At 38.1% G+C, this 21951-nt stretch overlaps 1 long non-coding RNA gene across 2 annotated transcripts in view; it reads right to left on the bottom strand.

Annotated features, from left to right (window-relative positions):
- Nucleotides 1–997: 997 nt before the first annotated feature.
- LOC121091310 overlaps nucleotides 998–21951 on the bottom strand; it is a 66376-nt gene continuing 45422 nt past the window's right edge. For both annotated transcript variants that reach the window (XR_005828895.1, XR_005828896.1), the window contains one exon: nucleotides 998–1463. This is a non-coding gene — a long non-coding RNA (uncharacterized LOC121091310). The remainder of the gene's footprint in view (nucleotides 1464–21951) is intronic.

Genomic DNA, 21951 nt, shown 5'->3' with positions numbered 1-21951 from the left:
ATAGGGACCAGTCCTCCCTAGTAAAAGCATCCATTTTTAACACGCAACTAAAGCGTCTGTTGAACCCAAGATTTGCACTTCAAAAAGGGAATTTGTCACCAGTTTTGCCCATGATCTCCAAGACCCCTTGCCCCTAGTCTAACCCCAAGTAATTAAAACGTTGTTTTAGAGTGCTGAAGTGCTTCACCATTCAAGAATGTTTATTTTCCATTTTTGTGCCAGCCAAAGCTAAGACCCAACTTTAATAATACTGCTGGCAATTAGAACCTGCATTTTTAAGTGAGTAAAAGTCTTGCCAAAACAGATGTCACCCAACTTAGTAAAGAATATTGGCTTCAAAATGTGAATCCTCTTCAATAGTACATAGGGTACCAGTGTGGCACTATGTATCCAGTCCATCATACAGTCACTCCCATGGTCGTACTTCCCAATTCAGATTATATATGCTGTTCAGGGCCAAATTTAATTTCTTCTTACTTCAGGTAAATGCCATCCTTGGTTGAAATTGAGACCACCTGGATTTTTTAATTTTTTTTAACTCAAAATTAACTACAAACAGGTCATTTGTTACACCTGTTAAGAGAGAGGCTTGGCCAGATCTCTCAGTCTGGAGCAAGAAACATTTTAAATGCATGATATAGTTAACTTTTAAAGAATAATGATACCCCAAATCAAAGAGAAAATACAAGAGGGAAATGATTGTCACTTCCACAAATCCAGCTACAATAGACATTCATGGTATTTAAACTGATAGGTAAAAGACGACTAGAATAAATGAGTACTTGTAGGTTTCCCTCATTTTCCTTAAATGTGCCACCAATGTTTACTTTAGAGTATTCCTGTTTAACTAAACTTCACAATAAACTGACTTTGTTCATCTATGAGATGTATGCATTTCTTCATGCTGAAATGACCTCATGTCACTATTGTGTATTTAGCGATAAGAAGGTCTCATTCCAGCAACAAAGCCATATGGAATACATTACTCAAAGGCCTATTAAGTATAAAACATTCAGCATTTATTTACCACATTGCGAGAACAGAGTCCTTAAAAGGTTATTTAGACTACAGCAGAGAGACTAAAATATACCCAGCATCCCACTGACTTGACAGCCTGCCATAACTCTCTTGTATAGTCTTAATTAGAACACAATGCGCGCGCATACACACTCTCTTCTGGGAAAACATTCCCAATTACAAAAAGCCACAACAAGAATAGCACTGCTTTTGACAGCCGGTATGCGCATATTGTGATAATCCTGCTGGATACCTACTGGAAGTGAAAGGTATGCATCTTCCTGGATCCCTGAAAGGTAATGTCAGACTGAATGAAGATCAGCATTGTAGGTCTGTCCACCTGTGTAACACACTGCTGACTCCAGCTTTTGCTGAGGCGGGGGGGAAGACTGCTTGCCATTTTTCTTTGCCAATATAACCCATACATCTATTCAAATCAGAAAGATCTGGGGGAAGAAAAGAAAATGTTTTTCAGGTCTTCAACTCCATTTAAAATATAACAGCTCCACCTTGAGGCAGGACCCAGCGAACGTTAGCAGAAGATGTGGTCAAGCTGAAGATGCGTTAAAGCATACAGTCAGCCCCAACCACCTCAAACACAGATCGACATCTCCCAGTGTCCCTTCCCCCTTACCTTCTTAGCATAAAAAGAAGGCATGTGTGTAAATTTGTGCATGTGTTTAGAGAGATTTACTGCCAAAAATTAAATGTATATCAAATAAACACCAATTTTAATGAGCAGCTCCCATGGATGACACAATTCAACCATAAGGAGCCCTGACAGAAGTACTCCTTCGGCAGCAGGAAGCATTCAAGTTTCTCTTTGAGTAGTGCACACAATCAAATTTCAGACCATTGATGTCTTCATTACTGTATTCTTCCTAAATAGGCGGTAAAAAGATGAATACATTTCAATCTTTCATTTGTTCATTTGAATCAATATTCAAATATTTTCAGATAATCAACAATTTCAATATGTTGCCAAGCATTGCTAGTAAGTAATCTGCTCTTCAAGTGTTAATGGAATTATTTATTCTTAAATAGGTTCTTTTAAAAACTTAAGCACAAAATACCACCTTGCATATTTTTCGGGCTACTTCAGGAGTTTTATTTTTAAGTGACAACACAACAGCATTTAGAACCTTTCTAATAAATCCAAATTATGCCCATTAGATCGGGAAGTCAAGACAGGCATAACCAAGCTCTGTAGCATGTAACTGGATGATGATCAGGGTACTGAGCCAGATTTGCTATGGCACTCGTAATAGATTTGGTTAAAGACTACCAGTAAGTGGGAAAAGTATTTGCACCAGGAAAGCAGAATGAGCTGTACCTGTAGAAGAAAATGATGATACAAAAATGGGGAAAAATTCATCATCAACGTAGTTCACAGCTATAAAGAGGGCACATGAGTCGTCAACTTGAGTAAGGAGTGGAATTAACCATTTGTGCTGGTTCTGGCTGGGATGGAGTTAGTTTTCTTCATAGTAGCTAGTATGGGGCTACGTTTTGCATTTGTGCTAGAAACAGTGTTGGTAACACAGGGATGTTTTAGTCATTGCTGAACAGCACTTGCACAGACTCGAGGCCTTTTCTGCTTCCCACCCCACCCCACCAACGAGTAGGTGGCTGGGGGGTGCAAGGAGTTTGAAGGGGACACCGCCGGGACAGCTGGCCCCGACTGGTCAAAGGGATGACCACATGATGCCATGCCCAGCATATAAAGCTGGGGGAAGGAGGAAGGTGGGCACATTCAGAGTGATGGTGTTTGCCTACCCAAGTAACCGTTACGCATGATGGAGCCCAGCTTTGCTGGAGACGGCTGAACACCCACCTGCCCGTGGGAAGGGGTGAATGAATTCCTTGTTTTCGTTTGCTTGTGTGCACAGCTTTTGCTTTACCTATAAAACCATCTTTATCTCAACCATGGTTTTCTCACTTTTACCCTTCTGACTCATTCCCCCAACCCAATGGAAAGGAGGGAGTGAGTGGCTGTGTGGTGCTTAGTTGCTGGCTAGGGTTAAACCACAACACTGTTCTGGAAAAACAGAAAGAAAAAGTACTGGGGACTGGCAGCAGGATAAATTTGAAAACACATTAAGAAAGTTACTGTGCAGCTGTGATACAAAAGAGATTAAAAGAGGATGAAATTCTGTCTTTAGGTGAATGAGAGTTCTACCATTAAGATTTAAGGAAACAGTCTCACCTTTGAGATACATGGATGACTCGTTCTCTTTATTCTCAAGTGTATAGCAAATCTTGTCATGGCCTTACCAGCATTGCTACAAGCTCTCTAAGTCTGTAAGTAAGTATTGTAAAACAATCAACCCAATTTATAAATCAATTTTATCTAATAACCATTGAAGCCAATAAGGAGGTTCATTAAAAAGCCCTTTGGCTAGTTCCAAGATGACCAGAATATGAAAGAAGCTTTCAACTTGGATAGACAGGAGATTGTTCACTAATGTTTCTTTTAAGTGAAGATTAACATACAAAACCTATTCCAAATCTCTTAATCATTGATAGCCCAAACTATGACTCTTCACAAAAGCTGCAGGGTAAGCCTATCAACTTTCTTTGCCAAATTACTTAATTTCTAACTTTATTAAGGGAAACACCACGTTATCATGATGTGAAAATGCAGTACAAAAATAAGCATTTAGTTTTATTTTAAAATTCAGTCAGCATCTATAATTTGCAATGCTATCCCTTTTATGGTTTATTAAAATAAGTGTTAGTGAAACATAATTCTATACAGCTGAACAACCTCATATAAATTTATGAGTGCAACAGATGTTTCTACTGGCTCATTTAGACTGCTTCTCCTTACATTCCCCTCAGCTGATGAGGTGCCCTTCTATGTTACAAGGAATTCCTTTTACATCACAGTGGTACAGCTGGTTAAAAACACCATCTGCACTCGTAAATGCCTGGATTGTATTTACCCACACTATACAGAACTTGAGAATGCCTACTGAAAGGGAGATGAAGTTTTGCATTATTGAATGACATTTGCACACATCCAATTGTTAAGTCCTTACATACTGTTTATGCTGTCAGAGTCAGTCAAAGTAGAATTTTACCAGCATTTGTTTTGTGGTGGCCATTTGGACCAACACATGCTCAACCTGTGATTTAACTATTTTTTTTCTAATGAACATAGCTTGCTTGTGCTGACGGGCATATCACTGTAGCGCTCATAAGCAAAAAGAAGTCTATCCTCTTAAAATCCCGTAATTTATTTTTTTTAAAGCAGTTACATTGGTAAATCCTGTTAATAAGAGTGTAGTAATTCATATATAAAGTTATTCCTCTTGCCACAGTGCAGCAAAGCCCTAACCCATACACTGGGTTCCCACTGCCTGGCAAACAGCATTCACAGCTTACTTCTAGACATAGGTTTTCAGAGCTCTGTTCCTCACAAGGCTCAATTAACTCCACTGTTAACCATGCAACTATTTCAATAGTACCGCCAGTTAGCCAAAACATTAAATTCTATTTCAACTTACCTCTACACCCACAGTACTCATACTTTGAACTACTTCAGCTCCTCTTACTAAAATAGATCAAATAATACATTTCTACTTGACTGCATGAGCCTAAGTGCTTGCTTTCTCACAAATATTAAGCTTTTTTTTCCCCCTCTCAAAACTCATTTACTTTGGCAAACATTATAGCCAGTAAAATCACTTTGGTATCATTTACATGAGGAAAAAATGTTTATAGTAGTTGCACTGAAACACTATACAAAATTTAGAAGACATTCAAACATATTTTTATTGATCTGATATTCATTTGTTATTGATCAAGAGACAGCACTTGAATCTTTAAACTAATCTCTAGCCTGAAAGCAGCTTTACTTACATTTTAAGGAAGAACCAACTCATCTAAGAAAATCTGATATATATAATTTTACCCTTACTGTTACAAACAGATTAGCAGTTGTTTACATGTACCATATTCACACTATCATTTTAGGCATTAACAATCCGCCACAAGAAGAGTAGATAAAGCGAGATGTTCAGAAGCTTGCTGCAGAACATAATGTTCTCTGACAACTAATACCCATCGCTCATGTCACAAAATATCACCGTGTTTTGAAGCATTACTATGTTGTTTACCTTTTTGTAAATATTGCATCTGTTCTGCAGCTTCTGCAGATGTAAAAAAGCCAAACCTTACACATCATAATTAAAAAAAGACCCACAACATTATGTGGTTCTTCTGTTCAAATGTAATACTGAGTCATTTCAAAGCTGTTCTGGACTCACAGGTCTATATTTCAGTTTTAATTCACTAGAGTTATTAAAATTGCCAGCAAGAACCTAGCTTTACTTCTATAAACAAAAAAGAATTTTAAAAACACAACCTGTGGATGATTAGATGATTCACCTTTGCAATAATAGTCATTTCTGAAGGAAACACAGGTTTCTAGGAGCTCTATTATATCTCTGGAAGTTAATAATACAACTATCACAGAGAAATCCAACTTCAGGAGAATCCACATACCCACAGTTTAGTTTGCTGGTTTATGCATTTTTTTAACAACTAACTGTACTGAAGTTAGAACCTTCAAGGCTCGAACATTGTTTCACACTGAAGAGTCATTTTTATACTACTTAAGTAAATTGGGAGTACTAGTTTGTCAGTTTAGAAGGACTTTACTTTCCATCCTGCTCCACTAATGGGAGACTTTATTAATCAAAAGCATGACATGTAGAAACAGAGGGAATAAATATGTATCAATAAGACATCTTCTTTCAGAAACTACTAGCAGCTATAGCAACATTTTTTTGTTTGCCTTTGTTTAATAGCAGAGATTAATTTGGAAATCATTATAGGAAGAGAAAGAAATTTATTGCAGTAATTAAACATTTTAAAAATTTTTTAAAAAAGCTTCTGGAGAAGGCTTGTAGAGGTTTATTTTTACCAGCTGGTGCACTTCATGTAACTTCTGAGTCCACACAGAACCTTAGAGCTGTGCTCTGGTCACTGCTGGTCACTCACTTGAGCTACTACATGATTTAGTGTCAAGTCATAGAGGGAGAAGAAAACAACTATCACATCTGTTATGAGTTGCACGCCTCAGTCAAAAAAATGTGTCCTTGGATGGGGAATTACAGTAGTTTTGTTAATTCTAGGAGTCTGATCTACTTAAATAAGTACCATTGGTGAGTAAGTGTCTGACAAAACTATCAAAACAAAGCAGAGCTAACATTAACATTTACAGTAGTGTCAAGATGTTGAGTCTACCCGTCGGATGGTAGTCTTGGCTAAGATGGATGCTTAAAACAAACCTACTTGTTCCCCAGCCCCTTTCTTGGGGGGTCACGCAATCTACCTCTGAGCCAAGAACTGCCTATCCCATACAACAATCATACCTTGCATTTAATTTCAGTCATCGAGAGAAAGCAGACTACACTCCTGTTACAAAGCAGTTTCACAGTCAGCTTTTATTTGTCAGATTTGTTTCCAGCACAAATCCTCCTTTCCAGAAATCAAGTGTTCAGAAAAAAACTTACAGAAAATAAATACAAGATTTCCAGCAAATCTTTCATTGTCATAATTGTCAGTATACAGAACAATTCCACTGAAAATACGGATTTGATTCTTAGGTGGCACAGATTTGACGCTGTCTTGTCCATCTCTCCATAAATATAGCTGATGGTTTTATTTAGCAATGTTCCTTATGTACTGACAGCTTGCTTATTATTTTGGGGACACTGATATTATTCATAATAGTAACAGAATAAGGAAGAAATTTTTCTTTCATTTTCCTTTTAAGACATACTATTTCACATACAGAGCTAAATTCCGAGATTATAAGAGGAAGATTGCCCAGTTCTGAAGTATTTTAACAGCTGGAATTCAGGCCACAGATGTATCACATGTTCAGAGGCTTGTATGGTAAACTTAATACACAGGTGAAACCTTTAAAACAATTCCAATTGTCCCAAATTTAAGTTTCTCTTCACACATAACTAACAAAATTCACTCTCTGGTCATGTTTATGTAATAAGCTTACAAACTGTCATTAAATAATGCAACAGAGTCTCTTTCTGGGTCTGCTAACAGACTGAATAAAGCTATCAGTCTCATTACCACATTAAAGCTAAAACCTAATTATGACACACTGAAGAATTAGGTTCTAATCCCTGAAAATTCTACTCTAAGTGTGCAAAATGAAGTCAGCACAATGCAGTAGAACACAGGATGCGAAACAGGACAGATCTTCTAAACTGGAGTATTTAATTATACAGATGGTATTCAGACGAACAGCAACTTAAAAAAAAAATGTGGCCAAGAAAATAATTCCGTCACATTTCATGAGAACCTTCCCATGCATCCTCAAAGGCTGTAAAATCTGATCACCTTTTTGCTAAGTGTGTTTTCTTTTAAATCCAGGAGAATGCTGCAGCAGAATTAGGATGGGAGATCAGTCTTATTTTTAAATATCTTACTAATTCCACTTAAGGACAGTACAATGAAAATAAAACTGAAATTCTGCTTGCAGCTTTTGTCTCGTTAGTTCCAGATTTAAATGTAGAGTTAATTAGTTAGGGTTTTGAAGTCTTGAAACAGTAAACTAAGTTTAAAAAGAAAAAATAAAATCAGAAAATACATTTCTCTGAGAGCGATCATAATATAAAAGGACCTTGCTCTAATATTCTGCATTTAAAACATTACTAAAATATTAATATTAATAACACAGCACTACAGGAAGAATAATCACTGAATAATATTGAATAATATTTTAATATTTATCATGTACCTTGGGGTATTATTTAAAGCCTCTGTAAGAGACAAACAGTCTGAAGAAGAACATGTACATCCTTACTGAAGGAGTAGAACCCGAGCAAAATCACTGTGGATATCCAGGCAAGCAGTCACCTGCTGCCATCACACTAGAAAAGAACAGTTACCTTGGCAACTGCTGCATCTCCTGCTACACCGGGTTACCCCGAGACAAAAACATGGTCTTAGGAGAGAGCTGTGGATGCCATGCGGGTTTTACATTTTCATCGGCAATATCCTCAGGGATATCACAGCAGACTTACAAAGCAATCACTAATTCTTAATTAGACAGAAAATAAAATCATTTTCATCCTATGAAATGGAATTACATCCAGATACAGTCTCCCTCTTAGGTAATAACATGGACCATAAAATTTGTAGAAAGGGTTTTAATTTGTTACCTTGGTATTAAAAATATACAAATAAACTATACACTCTAGAGCACAAACAATCCACAGAAAGAAGGGAAGGGGTTCAGTGACTTTAGAACACGTGCCTTCCACACACTGCAACATCCCATGGACTGAAGACATTCTTGGCATTCTTTACATAGACCTTGTGTGTAGGCAGAATATATCTGCTTGCTTGGCCTGCCCTGTAGCTACAGAACCTTCCACTATGTTTTCCAGGCAGCAAGATAAAGTTTAACCAGCTCTGCTCTTCCTGCAGCCAGCACCTTCCTGACACACTCCAAGGTACCCAGAGGGAACTCTGGCCAGCCTGAGGTCCTCCTACCCCCTGCTCCTTCCTCTGCCTGCACCCCAGTTACCTACACCAACCGCTGAGCTTTCCCACCACATCAGGTATTCTAGCCATTTTCACAGCAAATGAAACATCACCCAGCAGGGTAATACAGCTCTTACATTTGTAGGCACTACATGAAAAGTTCAACTTTCTCAACTAGAGGCCCTTTTTTGGACAGATATCACTTTAGCACGTGCACTTGAAATACAGATTTGAAGTACTGGTGCTCCTAAAATGAGGAAATAAAGCAGGCTGATCTAAACTCAAACTCCATCGCTTATTGATAATAATTTGGGAGGGGGGGATGCATTTACAGATACTCTTCCATCACTACCAACATGTCTGTATGTGAATTGTGAAACATCATCCCAACTAGTTAGCTCAAATCACCTAAGCTTCTTTTGCCCAGTTAGAGAAGAATAAAGCCTCTCAAATTTAATTTATATAAGGGAAAACTATTAAAACAGATCCTTTGGAGACTGATGTAATACCATCCATATTTTATAAAAAATATAGATGGTTACTATGTATTTTACACTTTCCATAGAATTGTATAGAATCGTATCACAAGTACTATAGGATACTACCTGTGGCATCACTTACTAACTGCATCACACATGCACATCAAATACAAGCTAGAACTGTTGAGATTTTAGAGTTTTGTAAAACATATTTGTTCTACTACTAAATTAGGCAGGACTTTTCCCAAAGGAAAACAATACACATATATAGTCCAACCTAAAATTAAGAAACTATGAAGAACATTTAAAAATGGTCTCAAAAGGTCACAACTATTATGAAAAGAAAAAATTAACATTTTTGGCATAGTAAGTATCTGTACTTCCATGCATACTATGTATTACATTGTAACACCGGCATCCAGAAGGCTAATTAAAATTTCCATTCTAAACTTGAAGGCAAGGATTTGACATTTTGACAGAGTTTAAGAAACTGATTTAAATAACAGTTCCTAAAAAATATGGAAAACAGCAGCTGCTTCTATTCTTAAACAAATGAACGTGTTTGTATATCAACGTTTTTCAAAACAAAAAAGAAGGGAAAAAAACGCCAACAACTTATAGGGGCAGATACAGGGTACTTAAAGCAGAATTGTTAAGACAATGAGGTTGTGGAACATCAAGAATTATATTACGGGACAAAAATCATCTAGTCAAATTCTTGGGTAACCATTCTCCCACTGAATGACCAAAAATTTCCCATTTTTTGATGACATAGAAAATAGCTTTTGTACCTGGAATCTGTCAATGCTGTCAACTAAGTCTTTATCTGATGGACATGGCTTGAAATACTTTCTGTTTAAGGTCTGAAGATACACTTTGGATGTAAAAGTATTTCAGTAATTTTGTCTGTGAATCTATTCATTTGACAGGCTGCATCAGTGCTATTCAAGTTATTTCATCCTCATTTTTTCCTAGTTAATTAGAATCTCAGCCTAAAACTATTTAAACTCATCTTAAGAAAAAAACCAAACTACTAAACCAAACCAAACCTAAACCCTCTCAACCCTTTCACCATATGAGTACAGCAAAAACTAGAGTTGGTGGATGAATCTGAATGTTTTTTGTTTCGTTTTAGACACTGTCTTGCATATATACATTTTAGATCTAGAGACCTTAACTACTATTTTCCATTTATACAGTATAACATAATCATCTAAGTGTCTCTGAAATCATATGTAACCTAGCCTAAAGTAAGGTTTCTCTTACCTTCCTACTTGACCATTACACACTCTTTTTATCAGATCACCATACAGAACCTTAAAAAAAGGGAGTAAGAAACACAATTTTCCAGGAGACTGTTACAAGTCAGTGTATCATCATCTTTCAGGATCTTGCCTAGATGTCAGAAATCCTAGTTTCTTGATTACCACTGATTTGAAATAGGGATACAGTTCTCCCACGTCCTAAGTTACAGACCTACTTTTTGGCTATTTCTATGTAAACCTTTGTTTGTTCCATTTTCAGTCTTGTTCTACTTTATATAAATAGCAGACTTCAAAACATTGTTCTTTGTTCAGAAAAAAAACACCACTTTATTATGTTTTCTGTGGTTTATTGTTAGTGTTGGTTTTCTGGTTTTCTTTTATTCTATGGATAAAGTACCAAAGAAATTAATGATGCATGCAATTCCATTAATAGGGAGGTAATTTCCAGTGTTATTACATACTACTTTTATTATTACTCTTACACTGGCTTTATTCTTCTGTTTATACTAGACAAACCACTGAAAATAGCAGCCACTCTGTTTTATAGTACTGCCACGCAGTAATGTAGCTGGAGACAGGATAATGTCCCCTGCCCAAGCTGGTAAGAGGTGAAACAGAAAATCAAAGCTTTTATAGCCTGTGAGCAGAAATAATTGCCAGTTTCTCTTTACATCCTGTAGCCTTGTGTTTCAGTGTAGTTAGAGACTTCAGTATCTCTTGTACTGTCCTGCCAATCTTTGCTGGAACCTTGGTGAGCTGACAGCTACTGCAGGAGGCCAAGCCATCACCAAGTGAGGTCAAAAGCAGACTTTTTTTGAACTATTCTTTCCAACAAAGACTTAGATTATTGCACACTAGAATTTTAAGTAGATATTCTTCATGCAACAAACTTGGAGGATCAAGAAGTAAACTTTGCACTACTTGTAACAGCAAGGCTATATTTGAAAGTATCATTAACAACAGTTTAATTTCATATTACTATGACTTACTAGGAGCACATTAAAGTTTGTATTAATGCTTTTACTTAGAACTGGATATTATTGGTATTTCACTAATTGTAAAACCCTCCTAACTCCATATGTGTGCTCCTAGTGTACAGACATAACTTCAGAGAAAGGGGGTCACCATCACAAAGGATTAAAAATTAGGGATGTGAGTTAACAACTGTGTATTTTATCTTTCTATACTTTTTGAGTTAAAGAGGACTGTTTACATACCAAATTTAGATTACTAATCTGACTTGTTTCACCAGGTTTTTCAAGTACCTTACCTTTATTTTTTTATACTACGTGCTTTGGCTTTCTTTGAAAGAATACACCTACTTCTTGGTTTTGGAATTTTTTTTATATAGATTTTGATATAATTTAGATTATTCAAAATATTGCAGTTGTCTAACAGTCAGGTGGGATTTCCCAAACTACAGTGAGGAGACACAATACAGGAATCATGCCTTTAATAGTAGCTTTTCTCCTACAGTGCTCTAAAAATCTAATGCATGCACTTTACACACATTAGCATAGTTATGCCTAATTTACAGGCAGGTTAACCACAGCACACAGAGATGAAGCACCTGTCTCATCACTATTCTGTCATTAGACCAAGAGCGAAGAGAAGCTACATACCCTGTATGCCAATCCGATACTTTACTAAGCCATACTTCCTCCAATTGTAATACTATTAGATGCTCCATTTCACAAAATCATTGATGCCAGAGAATTCAAAATCAAATGTAAAGTCATTACATACAAATGATACCACAAAACTCAATTTAAACTTCATTTAAGTAAGAAAATAGCTGACAACTGGAGCCATCAAGTCTGATGTGTCTTTTAATCTCAAAAAAACACATGAAATAATCAGTAATCCAGCCTTAGGACTACTGCTACATTAATGTAATCAATGAAGGATACAGATATCTCTAGTAGTGACAAGAACTAAGAACACTGAAGTGCAAGACTGCAGAACTAAAAAGTATACAATAATTCATTAAATTAACTAACACACAAGTGTTGAAGGCTGAAAGAACATGATTAAGAGTCCATGGAATGATAAGCAGCATTTAAAAGAGAAAAACTAAGTCCTTTATTACTACAGCATAAAGCAAGGACAGCATGATATTACTAGTGCAATTATACATTCCTAAACACTTTGAAGAAGTTCTGAAACTGTTTTAGCAACCAATGAAACATATAGGACCTGTATATAGTAAGGTATGATCAACTAGCAAACTATAAAAAATTGTTTTCTTACTAGTTTTGTTTTGGTTTTAACAATAATCTAGTAACCACTAATTTTGGTAAATATTATTTTGTTAACTGTGGGTCATTCAGTCTTCTCTTAGTTATTTCATGCTGCATGTTTCCCAGTCATCCTTCTCTAGTGTTGCTATTACGCTAGTATCAAGCTGCTCTTTCTACCAATTTATACATTTTATAATCAACCCCATTTCACAGCTTGTATATCCTAAAGCCTATGATCGACCTCTTCTGTGGTGTATATTTCTATTTCCATACCCTTTAGCTTTGACTCTTTGAAACTCCCATCTAAATATCTCAAGTCAATGGCTTCAGAATATGACTTTCACAATTCAAAAGGCCGCTGATTATTACACACAAAGTGCTTATTAATCACAAAGCATTAGCACATTCAGGTGTTCCTATTTGTTTCCCCCCATGCCTGATCTCCTAAACTAATTACATTCCTTGCAAGCTTGAGATAAACTACATTTGTTATTAGTCACCTCTGGTAAGAAGTCAAACGTATGCCCTTTCCTTGTGTATTTCCTTTGATAGCTTTGTGTGCTCTTTAAATAGCACCAGCCTATCAAGAAAGGAGCCTAGCTTTGATGGCAGCAGTGCTTCAAAATCATCAACAGAAAACAGCTCTTTTTCCTTATAAACCAGGAGTTGTTTCTTGAAAAACCTATTAACTCAAACAGTTTTGAACTTCAGTCAGTTTTACAGCATTCCTCAGTTTCCCTATCTCTTACATAGATTTCTGTGTGACTGCTCTCTGACACCACAGTTCAATTAAAAACATACCTCTAAGCTAAAGAAAAGTATACTTCTAAACCTGAAGCAACGTTATTAATATTTTTGATAGGTTTAAAGTTCATTATTTTCAGGCTATTTGCAGCTTTTAAAAAACACTATTGTTCAAACTCCATATAAATCTAATTTACGCTAAAACCACTGATACTTGATGCAGGATGTTTTCTTTTTCCCTGTTCTCATTCCCCTGTCCCACAGGCTCTCCCAGATACCTACACTTGTACAGCATTTATTCCGCATAAAATCATGTGACACTCTTTAAGGGCAGCTCTTAGCAAGAATGAAGGCTTACTCTAATTTTGACAGTTTTCAAAAACCTGGAGAACATAATTTTAGGAAGAAGTCAAGATAGTTATTTCTCTCTTGCTGAGAGGGTTCAAATAATGAGAATCTTTCCTTCTCAAGCATTAATCAGTTTCTTCTCTTACTCAAGACTTCAAGTAACAATTCTGTTTGGGACACTAATAATCTCCACAATAGCCAATTATAGTATCACCGAAGTATAACTGTTTAGTGAATAATAAAGCAGTCTATTTGAGCTCCTGCAGTCCTGTGCTTATTCTAATATTTCTGGTAATTACGGAAGATAAATAGTTAGAAGGCCAGTTCTTACATCTTAGAGCAGTTTCCAGGTTTTGGACACAAACACTGTTAGTTGTGCTGGCACTCTTAGCCTCAGTGCAGAGAACTGAGAGTTATTTTACCTGTGCTTAAAAAAATGCATGTTCAGCACAGTTCTGGGATACAAAGGAATGCTGTCAGAAGGTCTGATTTATGCTGACTGTGCACTAGCTTGCTGGGATTCTCACTCAAGTTTAGAATAAAACAACAAAAAACCCCAAAACTCTGATGTCACTAAGAAAAAGAACAAAATGTAATAGTCATAAATATTTTTTATTTCATATTTCAATTTTTAAGCAAGAAAAAGTCAACATATATTTAAGACAAATACCACAAAAAGTTCTAAGCTGACATGTTATGGGGAGGGAAAAAACAAACTAACACACACACAAAAATCCCGTTTCAACAACAAACCAGCGTCCAGCTGTTTTCTTTCAATACCTAAGTCTTGTGCAGCATTAGGGTCATTTGACCAATGTAAGACATTTGAAATGTTGCTTGGTTTCCACTACCACCTTCACTTATGGATCGACGATGTTTATCAGATAGAGCATGAGTCTCACAGGTGAATACTGATATGGGATTTTAATCAAAATCTGACCAGATTCCATCCTAAATTGTGCTGAAATAGTCACTTAATGTTCTAAACAGAAACAGAAGCAGTGTAATTACCTTGTAGTAACCACTTCTTCCAACACTATACCTAAACCCAAGCTATTAATATGAAATCCCTCCATTATTCCCCAGAAAAAATGCTTGGGCTACTACACCAGATTCTGCAGGTCATTATCACAGCTCTGCATCTTGGAAACATTAACCAGTAAAAGAAAAAAAGATGGTGATTGATATTAAAATCTACCATTTTGAGAATAAAGTTTCAAAATAGATTGCAGGGCTTCAGTCACACCCAGTAGTTCTACCAGATTTCAGCAACTGATTCATAGCGTCACCAACATATTCACTGGACAGGAACTGAAAAAGGACAGGTTGTCCTCTTCTCCATTTTGGCTCATTGAGGAATTTTTGCTGATCAGAATGTTGAACCCAGTCCAATGTTTTAATTGCTTTAATGCTAGAAATACTAAACTATTCCTCCTTGCACCATATATTTCAGCTGTGAACCTGTTAACACTGGAATCACAACCTGGTGCCTCGTATCACAGTCTGGCTGAAGCAAAAATACAATGTTAATTATTTTCTACTTATTTTTCAAAACACATGGGTTTTCAGGCCACAGTTGAAACAAGGAGTTCTCAGAGGCACAAAACACAGTGCTTTTCCTCCACTTACTGTCTCCTTAAATCTTTCTACACTGCCTTAAATTAAGGTGTGATATAGAAAGGATGTCCAGATGTTGATGACACCTGGACAAGGCATGACACTGCGTATGTAGGCAGCACTTGGAAGAATACTCTGTGAAGTATACTGAATCACAAGTGAATCACCAGTGAATCACAAACTCCCCCAAAATCCAAATGCCAATCACCACACTGCTTCCGCAATGTTTTGTGAGGACTTCCATTGTCTCTTTTTCATTGCTGATGTGCCTACGTGAAAGCCTTAAGCCCATACTATATTAAAGCCTTAGATCTGTAACAGTAAGCTGTATACACCATGTAACATCAAAGTTCCCCAGCACCATGACGAGAAGGAGCAGTACAAATAGAATCCAAAACAAAACTGTTTATTGTGACAACTGACTGAAAGTCTTTGAGACCATGCAGGCAAATCATTAATGTCGGTGTTACATATTACTTGCTGCACAATAAGACTTTACTAAACTATTAAAGTAAACCTGCCCATCAAGCATGACCACCTCAGCTTATTGTCATTACAGCTCACAGTTTCTTTTCTCTTTTGGTTTTTGGTTGGGTTTTTTTGGAAAGTTTTGGTTTTGTTGGGTTTTGGGATTTTTTTGAGGGGTGAGGGTGGGGTTTTTTTGGAGGAAGCAGGAGTGTTACCCTTAAAAAAAAGAGAGAAAGAGGAAAAACAGTTACTTGGACTACGTTTACACCTCTTTGTCTCTCAGTCTCCTTTTCCAATGACTACACTTATCTTGAATCCATTTTTCACATTAACAATTTAACAGAATTGGCACTTTCCCAATGAAGAGCCAGAGGTGTATCCATGATGTGCAAAAAAGAAGAGCTCAGTCCAGGTCCATGGATGCTGAACTGGATGCCCAAATACCTATGCACCAAAACAGCTAAACTCTTATGAAATTGAACATTTCTCTCACTTTAACTCTATGTGAATTTCAATTCAGTATTCAGTGAAACTTAAGAACTTAAAATGTCACTAACACACAAAAACCAGTAAAAGCAAATAAATGGAATCTAATACATTTGATTTCAAACAAAGCAGAAAGTTTCACAAAGAAATAGAAAACTTGGAGAAGTGCCTTACTTTAAGACTGCAAGCATATTTTTATTATAATTGATTCTTCTTGAAAATAATGCTGTGTTAAAAAGCATATTTCCAATCTTTTCTACAATATGACTCCATTTCTTTAAGTGCCATAGGTAGAATACGTCTGCAGTGTTAGTATTTAACTGTAAGTGGATGATATTTATGCAGCTAGTATATTTTTTGTTTTGTTTTGACATATATATTACCTCAAAGGACAACATTGCCTTTGGAAATTCTGTATCAGATTGAGCTAATTGAAGTTTTGAAGGCATGGTAATCTTTTCATGAATCAGCAGTGTTGGTTATGACTTTGAAGGGGTAATGTATCATAGAAATTGATTGTTTTTTTCAGCCTCAGTGAAAAGGAACCAAGTTGTGTGAGAAAATAAATTAACTTTAAGCAAACCTGACCCCTAGAGGTATCATCTCTAAAAGCCTCACTCCCACAATGTGTGTACACACACACACTTTGGAGATGGCTTCTCTTTATGAATAAGACTAAAGTCCATAGAATCATTTAGGTTTCAAAAGACCTTTGAGATCGAGTCCAATCGTCAACACAAGACTACAAAGTCCATCGCTAAACTATGTGCCTAAGCACCACATCTATGCATTTTGTAAACACCTCCAGGGATGGCGAGTCCCCCGGGCAGCCTGTTCCAATGCTTGCCCACCCTTTCAGTGAAGAAGATTTTCCTAATACCCAATCTGAACCTTCACTGGTGCAACTTGAGGCTGTTTCCTCTTGTCCTATCACTTGTTATCCAGGAGAAGAGACCTACCCCCACCTGCCTACAGCCTCCTTTCAAGGAATCCTAGAGAACAATGAAGTTCCCCCTGAGCCTCCTCCTCTCCAGGCTGAACACCCCGGTTCCCTCAGCCGCCCCTGCCAAGACTTGTGCTCCAGACCCCCCACCAGCCTCGCTGCCCGTCCCTGGACACGCTCCAGCACCTCCCTGTCCCTCTTGCAGCGAGGGGCCCAGACCTGAACTCGGTACCTGAGGTGCGGCCTCACCAGTGCCGAGCGCAGAGGGACGGTCACTGCCCTTGCCCCACTGGCCACACCGTTTCAGACACCAGCCAGGACGCTGCCGGCCATCCTGGCCACCTGGGCACCCTGCTGGCTCCTGCCCAGCCGGCTGCCAGCCAGCACCCCCAGGCCCTTTCCCCCCAGGCCCTGCCCAGCCGCTCTCCCCCAGCCTGTAGCGCTGCGGGGGGTTGCTGTGACCCAAGGGCAGGGCCCGGCACTGAGCCTGCTGGAACCTCGTACAGTGGCCTCGGCCCATCGGTGCAGCCTGCCCAGACCCTCTGCAGAGCCTCCTGCCCTCAGGCCGACCAACACTCCCGCCCAGCTGGGGGCCATCTGCAAACTGGCTGAGGCTGCGCTCCATCCCCTCAGCCAGGCCCTCCATAAAGACACTGAACGGGCCCCAGCACGGAGCCCTGGGGACACCGCGTGTGACCGGCCACCAGCTGGGTGTAACCCCACTCACCACCGCTCCTGGGGCTCGCCCGCCCAGCCAGCTTTTTACCCAGCGTAGAGTACGTCTGTCCAAGCCACGAGCAGCCAGTTCTCCAGGAGAACGCTGTGGGAGACAGGGTCAAAGGCTTTACCAAGGTCCACACAGACAACATCCACGGCTTTCCCCTCATCCAAGAGGTGGGTCACCTTGGTGTAGAAGGAGACCAGGTTTGTCAAGCAGCACCTGCCTTTCATAAACCCAGGCTGGCTGGGCCTCATCCCTCGGTTGTCCTGCACGTGCTGCACGATGGCACTCAGGATGACCTGCTCCATAACCTTCCCTGGCACCGAGGTCAGGCTGACAGGCCTGTAGTTTCCCAGATCCTCCTTCTTGTAGGTGGGCATCATGTTGGGTAACCTCCAGTCTGCTGGGACCTCCCCAGTTAGCCAGGACTGTTGGTAAACTGTGCAGAGCGGCTTGGCGAGCTCCTCCACCAGCTCCCTCAGTACCCTCGGTGGATCCCATCTGGCCCCATGGACTTGTCTGTGCCAAAGTGGAGCAGCAGGTCACTAACTGTTTCCTCCGGGGCTGCGGGGACTTCACCCTGCTCCCTGGCCCTGTCCTCCAGCTCCGGGGGTGAGTACCCAGAGTGTAACTGGTCTTGCTATTGAAGACCGAGACAAAGAAAGCATCAAGTACCTCAGCCTTTTCCTCATTCTTTGTGGCAGTGTTCCCCCCTGCATCCAATAAAGGATGCAGATTCTCCTTATCCCTCCTTTTGTTGCTAATGTATTTACAGAAACATTTTTTGTTATCTTTTACAGCAGTGGCCAGCCTGAGTTCTAGCTGGGCTTTCACCTCTATAATCTTTGCCCAAGTTTATGAGTAAGACTTAAGTTTACTGCTTTTATTGAATATCTCAAGCTAACAATATTTGAAGAAATAGAACAATATATTACAATATATACATTATATACTCAAGGTAGATCATTTACTCTAGATTAATCATTGCTCTGGAGATTCTCTGGTGAAAAGAATAGTGGAATTTTAATCTAATTACTAGTAAATTTATAAAGTTTCTTATTTAGAGGCCATTAATCTAAATCCAGGTCATGTGAAGTAGCAAACAAGCACTTAATACAGTTTTCTATCTGAAAAGAATTGGTATTCTTAGAAAGGAACCATGGAGAAGTAACAAATCTGCTTCTTCTATAAACAATACAGTCTACCCCAGTAACTGCCTCTAAAAGAGTCCACAGTACGTAAAGAAAAGCAGGTTTTTGTCTGCTGTTCGACACTATTAATGTGAATTTTCTAAAGAGGTACACACTAAAGAAAAAGTTGAAAATAACTGATCAAGAATAAAACCTTTCTACTGGATATTTATAAGTGGTTTTTGCATGCAGGAAGAACATGAGTTGTTACAGCAGCCCCAAATCTCCCAACTGTGTGGGAGGGATGTGAGCAGGGAAAGAGTTTCTGGAAGACAGTAAAAAAAAAAAACAAACAAAAACTAAAGAAAAACAAAACAAAACAAAACAAAAAAACCCCAACAAAGTAACAAAAATAAATACCCACCACCCTCAACAAACAATTGAAAGGACTCCTGCTTTGAAGATTTGATTTGTGTTTCAATAAAGTGTCTGTCTGTTCTAAATGGACTTTGTCTTGAAGTACGAGTTGAAGAACAGGACACTTCAGAATTGCCAAATCCCTTCATCCAGTTTTGCTTGATTTTTTCTGCTCCAACAATTATTCAGTTGTTCATGGCACAGTGGAACAGTTTCAATAGAAGGATGGAAATTGCCTCTAAAGAAATTAGCCAGTCTCTAACTCTGACATTCACCTATGTAGAAAACGTACGAGAAACTCCCTCACACTCAGAAAGACAGTGGATTTCAGACTACCATACCTTAACAAAATGGAGTTATGTTATGGAATGAAAGGTATCCAAGTACATGCCTGTGCTGTGTCAAAATATTGGCTTATTGAATGTAGCCTCTCTCAATAAATTGTTGGAGGATCCTTTTCTGAGGATCTGAAGTAGGCTTGAACACAAAATAGGTACCGAGTCATTTAACTGGGATGCAATGGAGACAAACTTTTTGTATATGCTTAGATGCTAGAAAATTTTAACTGAAGGCAAGTTAGGCACCTCCATGTCAGGGAGTAATTACAGTTGGGCACTCCAGCCCACAGCTAGGACCTAAGCCCTTTTGAGGCTCTGATCTAAGAAAGTATGCTATTTCACTGTATATTAACTTGATACAGAAGGTTAAGCTTTCTATGGCATACAACACCAACATATTAAATCATGTATTCTACCTGTACTACAGGAAAAGATTACTTTAAAGTTTATTTGGAATCAAATACAAATGTCTACTGGGACCAAGTCCTGATTCCTTGTATTTCAGGGAGAACTGGCCAAAGCCAAAATAATTACAAATTAATATCCTCATTTTATGGTTCAACTTGGCATATGAATTTGCCTTTTACATTTGCTAAAAAGGCAACTGTTATTAGAAGTAAACAATGGACTTTTCTGTAAAAACAATCTGAAAGTTATCATCAGGAACAACCTACTGGAAAATAAATAGACAATCTGGATGTAAAGCAACACTTGATTATTTCTAATAATTCACACTTAAATAACAAGGATAACCTTTCCTGAAACAAATATTTAATTTAAGCTTACAAAAAGAAGACAATGTGCTGTCACCACACAGGCTCATCACTTAGTAATTGGCATGCTTCTAGAAGATATACTTGCAAGCCTCAATACAGGAAATTTCCTTAGAATCACACTGGAGCATATGCTGAGAAAACAATACTATCAAAGATCTCTGTCCACATGTCTTACTGTCTAAATTAATCTCTCTCCACAATAATAATTAACTCTCCTTTTGAAAGTGAATATTAATGAAGGGAAAATATTGAAAAATACATTAGCTATTTGGCTTAAAGCTTATTTACTGCAGTATACGTTTTCTAAATGAAGCATCAGTGTCTCCTTCTGTTACACTGACACTCAACCACACTTCAGTAAAATTCTGCTTGCTGTAGCAGCAGGGTGCTGCAACAGTGAACACAATTCCATGCACGTTGTATGAGGGCAAGATGCCATCAGTTACAGACTGCTAAAGTTATTCCTGGAAAGGAAGGAGAGGGAGAACCTGAATGAAGCAAAACAATGACTGATACCAAACCGAGATAATTAGCCAGCCAAAAAACTCTACAAACTTATGACGAGCACTTAATAGGAGGTGATGTAGATTACAGCAACATAAGCCTTCAAATTATCTCATAACAGCTCTCAGCAAAAGTGCCTGTAAGTCTTCAGGACTAAGTTATTTAATGCAAAGGCAGTGCCAGAGTCTCTGCACCCTGCATAGTTAATTGCAACATAGACAATCTGCCCATGAAGAAACAAGTGTTCCGAGTAGGTTGTTTCCTTCAAACTTTCCTTTTTCTCCTTTCTGACTTTATTGAATATAGATATACTAGACCAGACATACACAGCATTTAAGCCTGGAACCTACTGATGCCTGTCATATTGACAGTAACATGAGTGACTGTAGGTATTTCACAGCAAAATATTTTTCTTGATCATCACACTATGTAATTGGAGAAACAGTCAATATTCAATTACATCTTTCATTAAGTAGCAAGTTTCTTCTGATCACCTGTTTCTTTGTTGTCTTGTCCTATCGTCAAGAAATACCCTCTTGAGAAAAGTTATCCTCATTTGAGTAGAAACTATTTTTACTGCTAGTGCTAGAACTTAATAAAGCTAGCATGTGATTTACTCTTGCTGATAATCACAATCTTCTCTTTTTCCTGTGCTGTCATAGACCTTTCTCACACTTCACATTTGAATGTCAGGATGTCTTTCATTGGTTTATTAAGAGACTTAATTAAAAGATAGTTTGATTCTCTCATCCTGTCTTTTAACCTCCCATTTATACTCCTCCCCACAGAGCAAGAAACATATGCATTAAGTGTTTTATTACAGTATACATTTGGGCTAGGAGTAAATTCCCATAACCAGGAGGCTATTGACAAGAACTTTGGGGGGAATTAGAAAAGGAATTAAGAAACCCAAAGTATTTTCTAACCTTTAAGTAAA

Source organism: Falco naumanni, chromosome 1, assembly GCF_017639655.2.
Source record: "Falco naumanni isolate bFalNau1 chromosome 1, bFalNau1.pat, whole genome shotgun sequence".
Lineage (NCBI taxonomy): Eukaryota > Metazoa > Chordata > Aves > Falconiformes > Falconidae > Falco > Falco naumanni.
The sequence above is the reverse complement of the archived record's forward strand: the minus strand, read 5'-3'. Positions and strand labels throughout refer to the sequence as shown.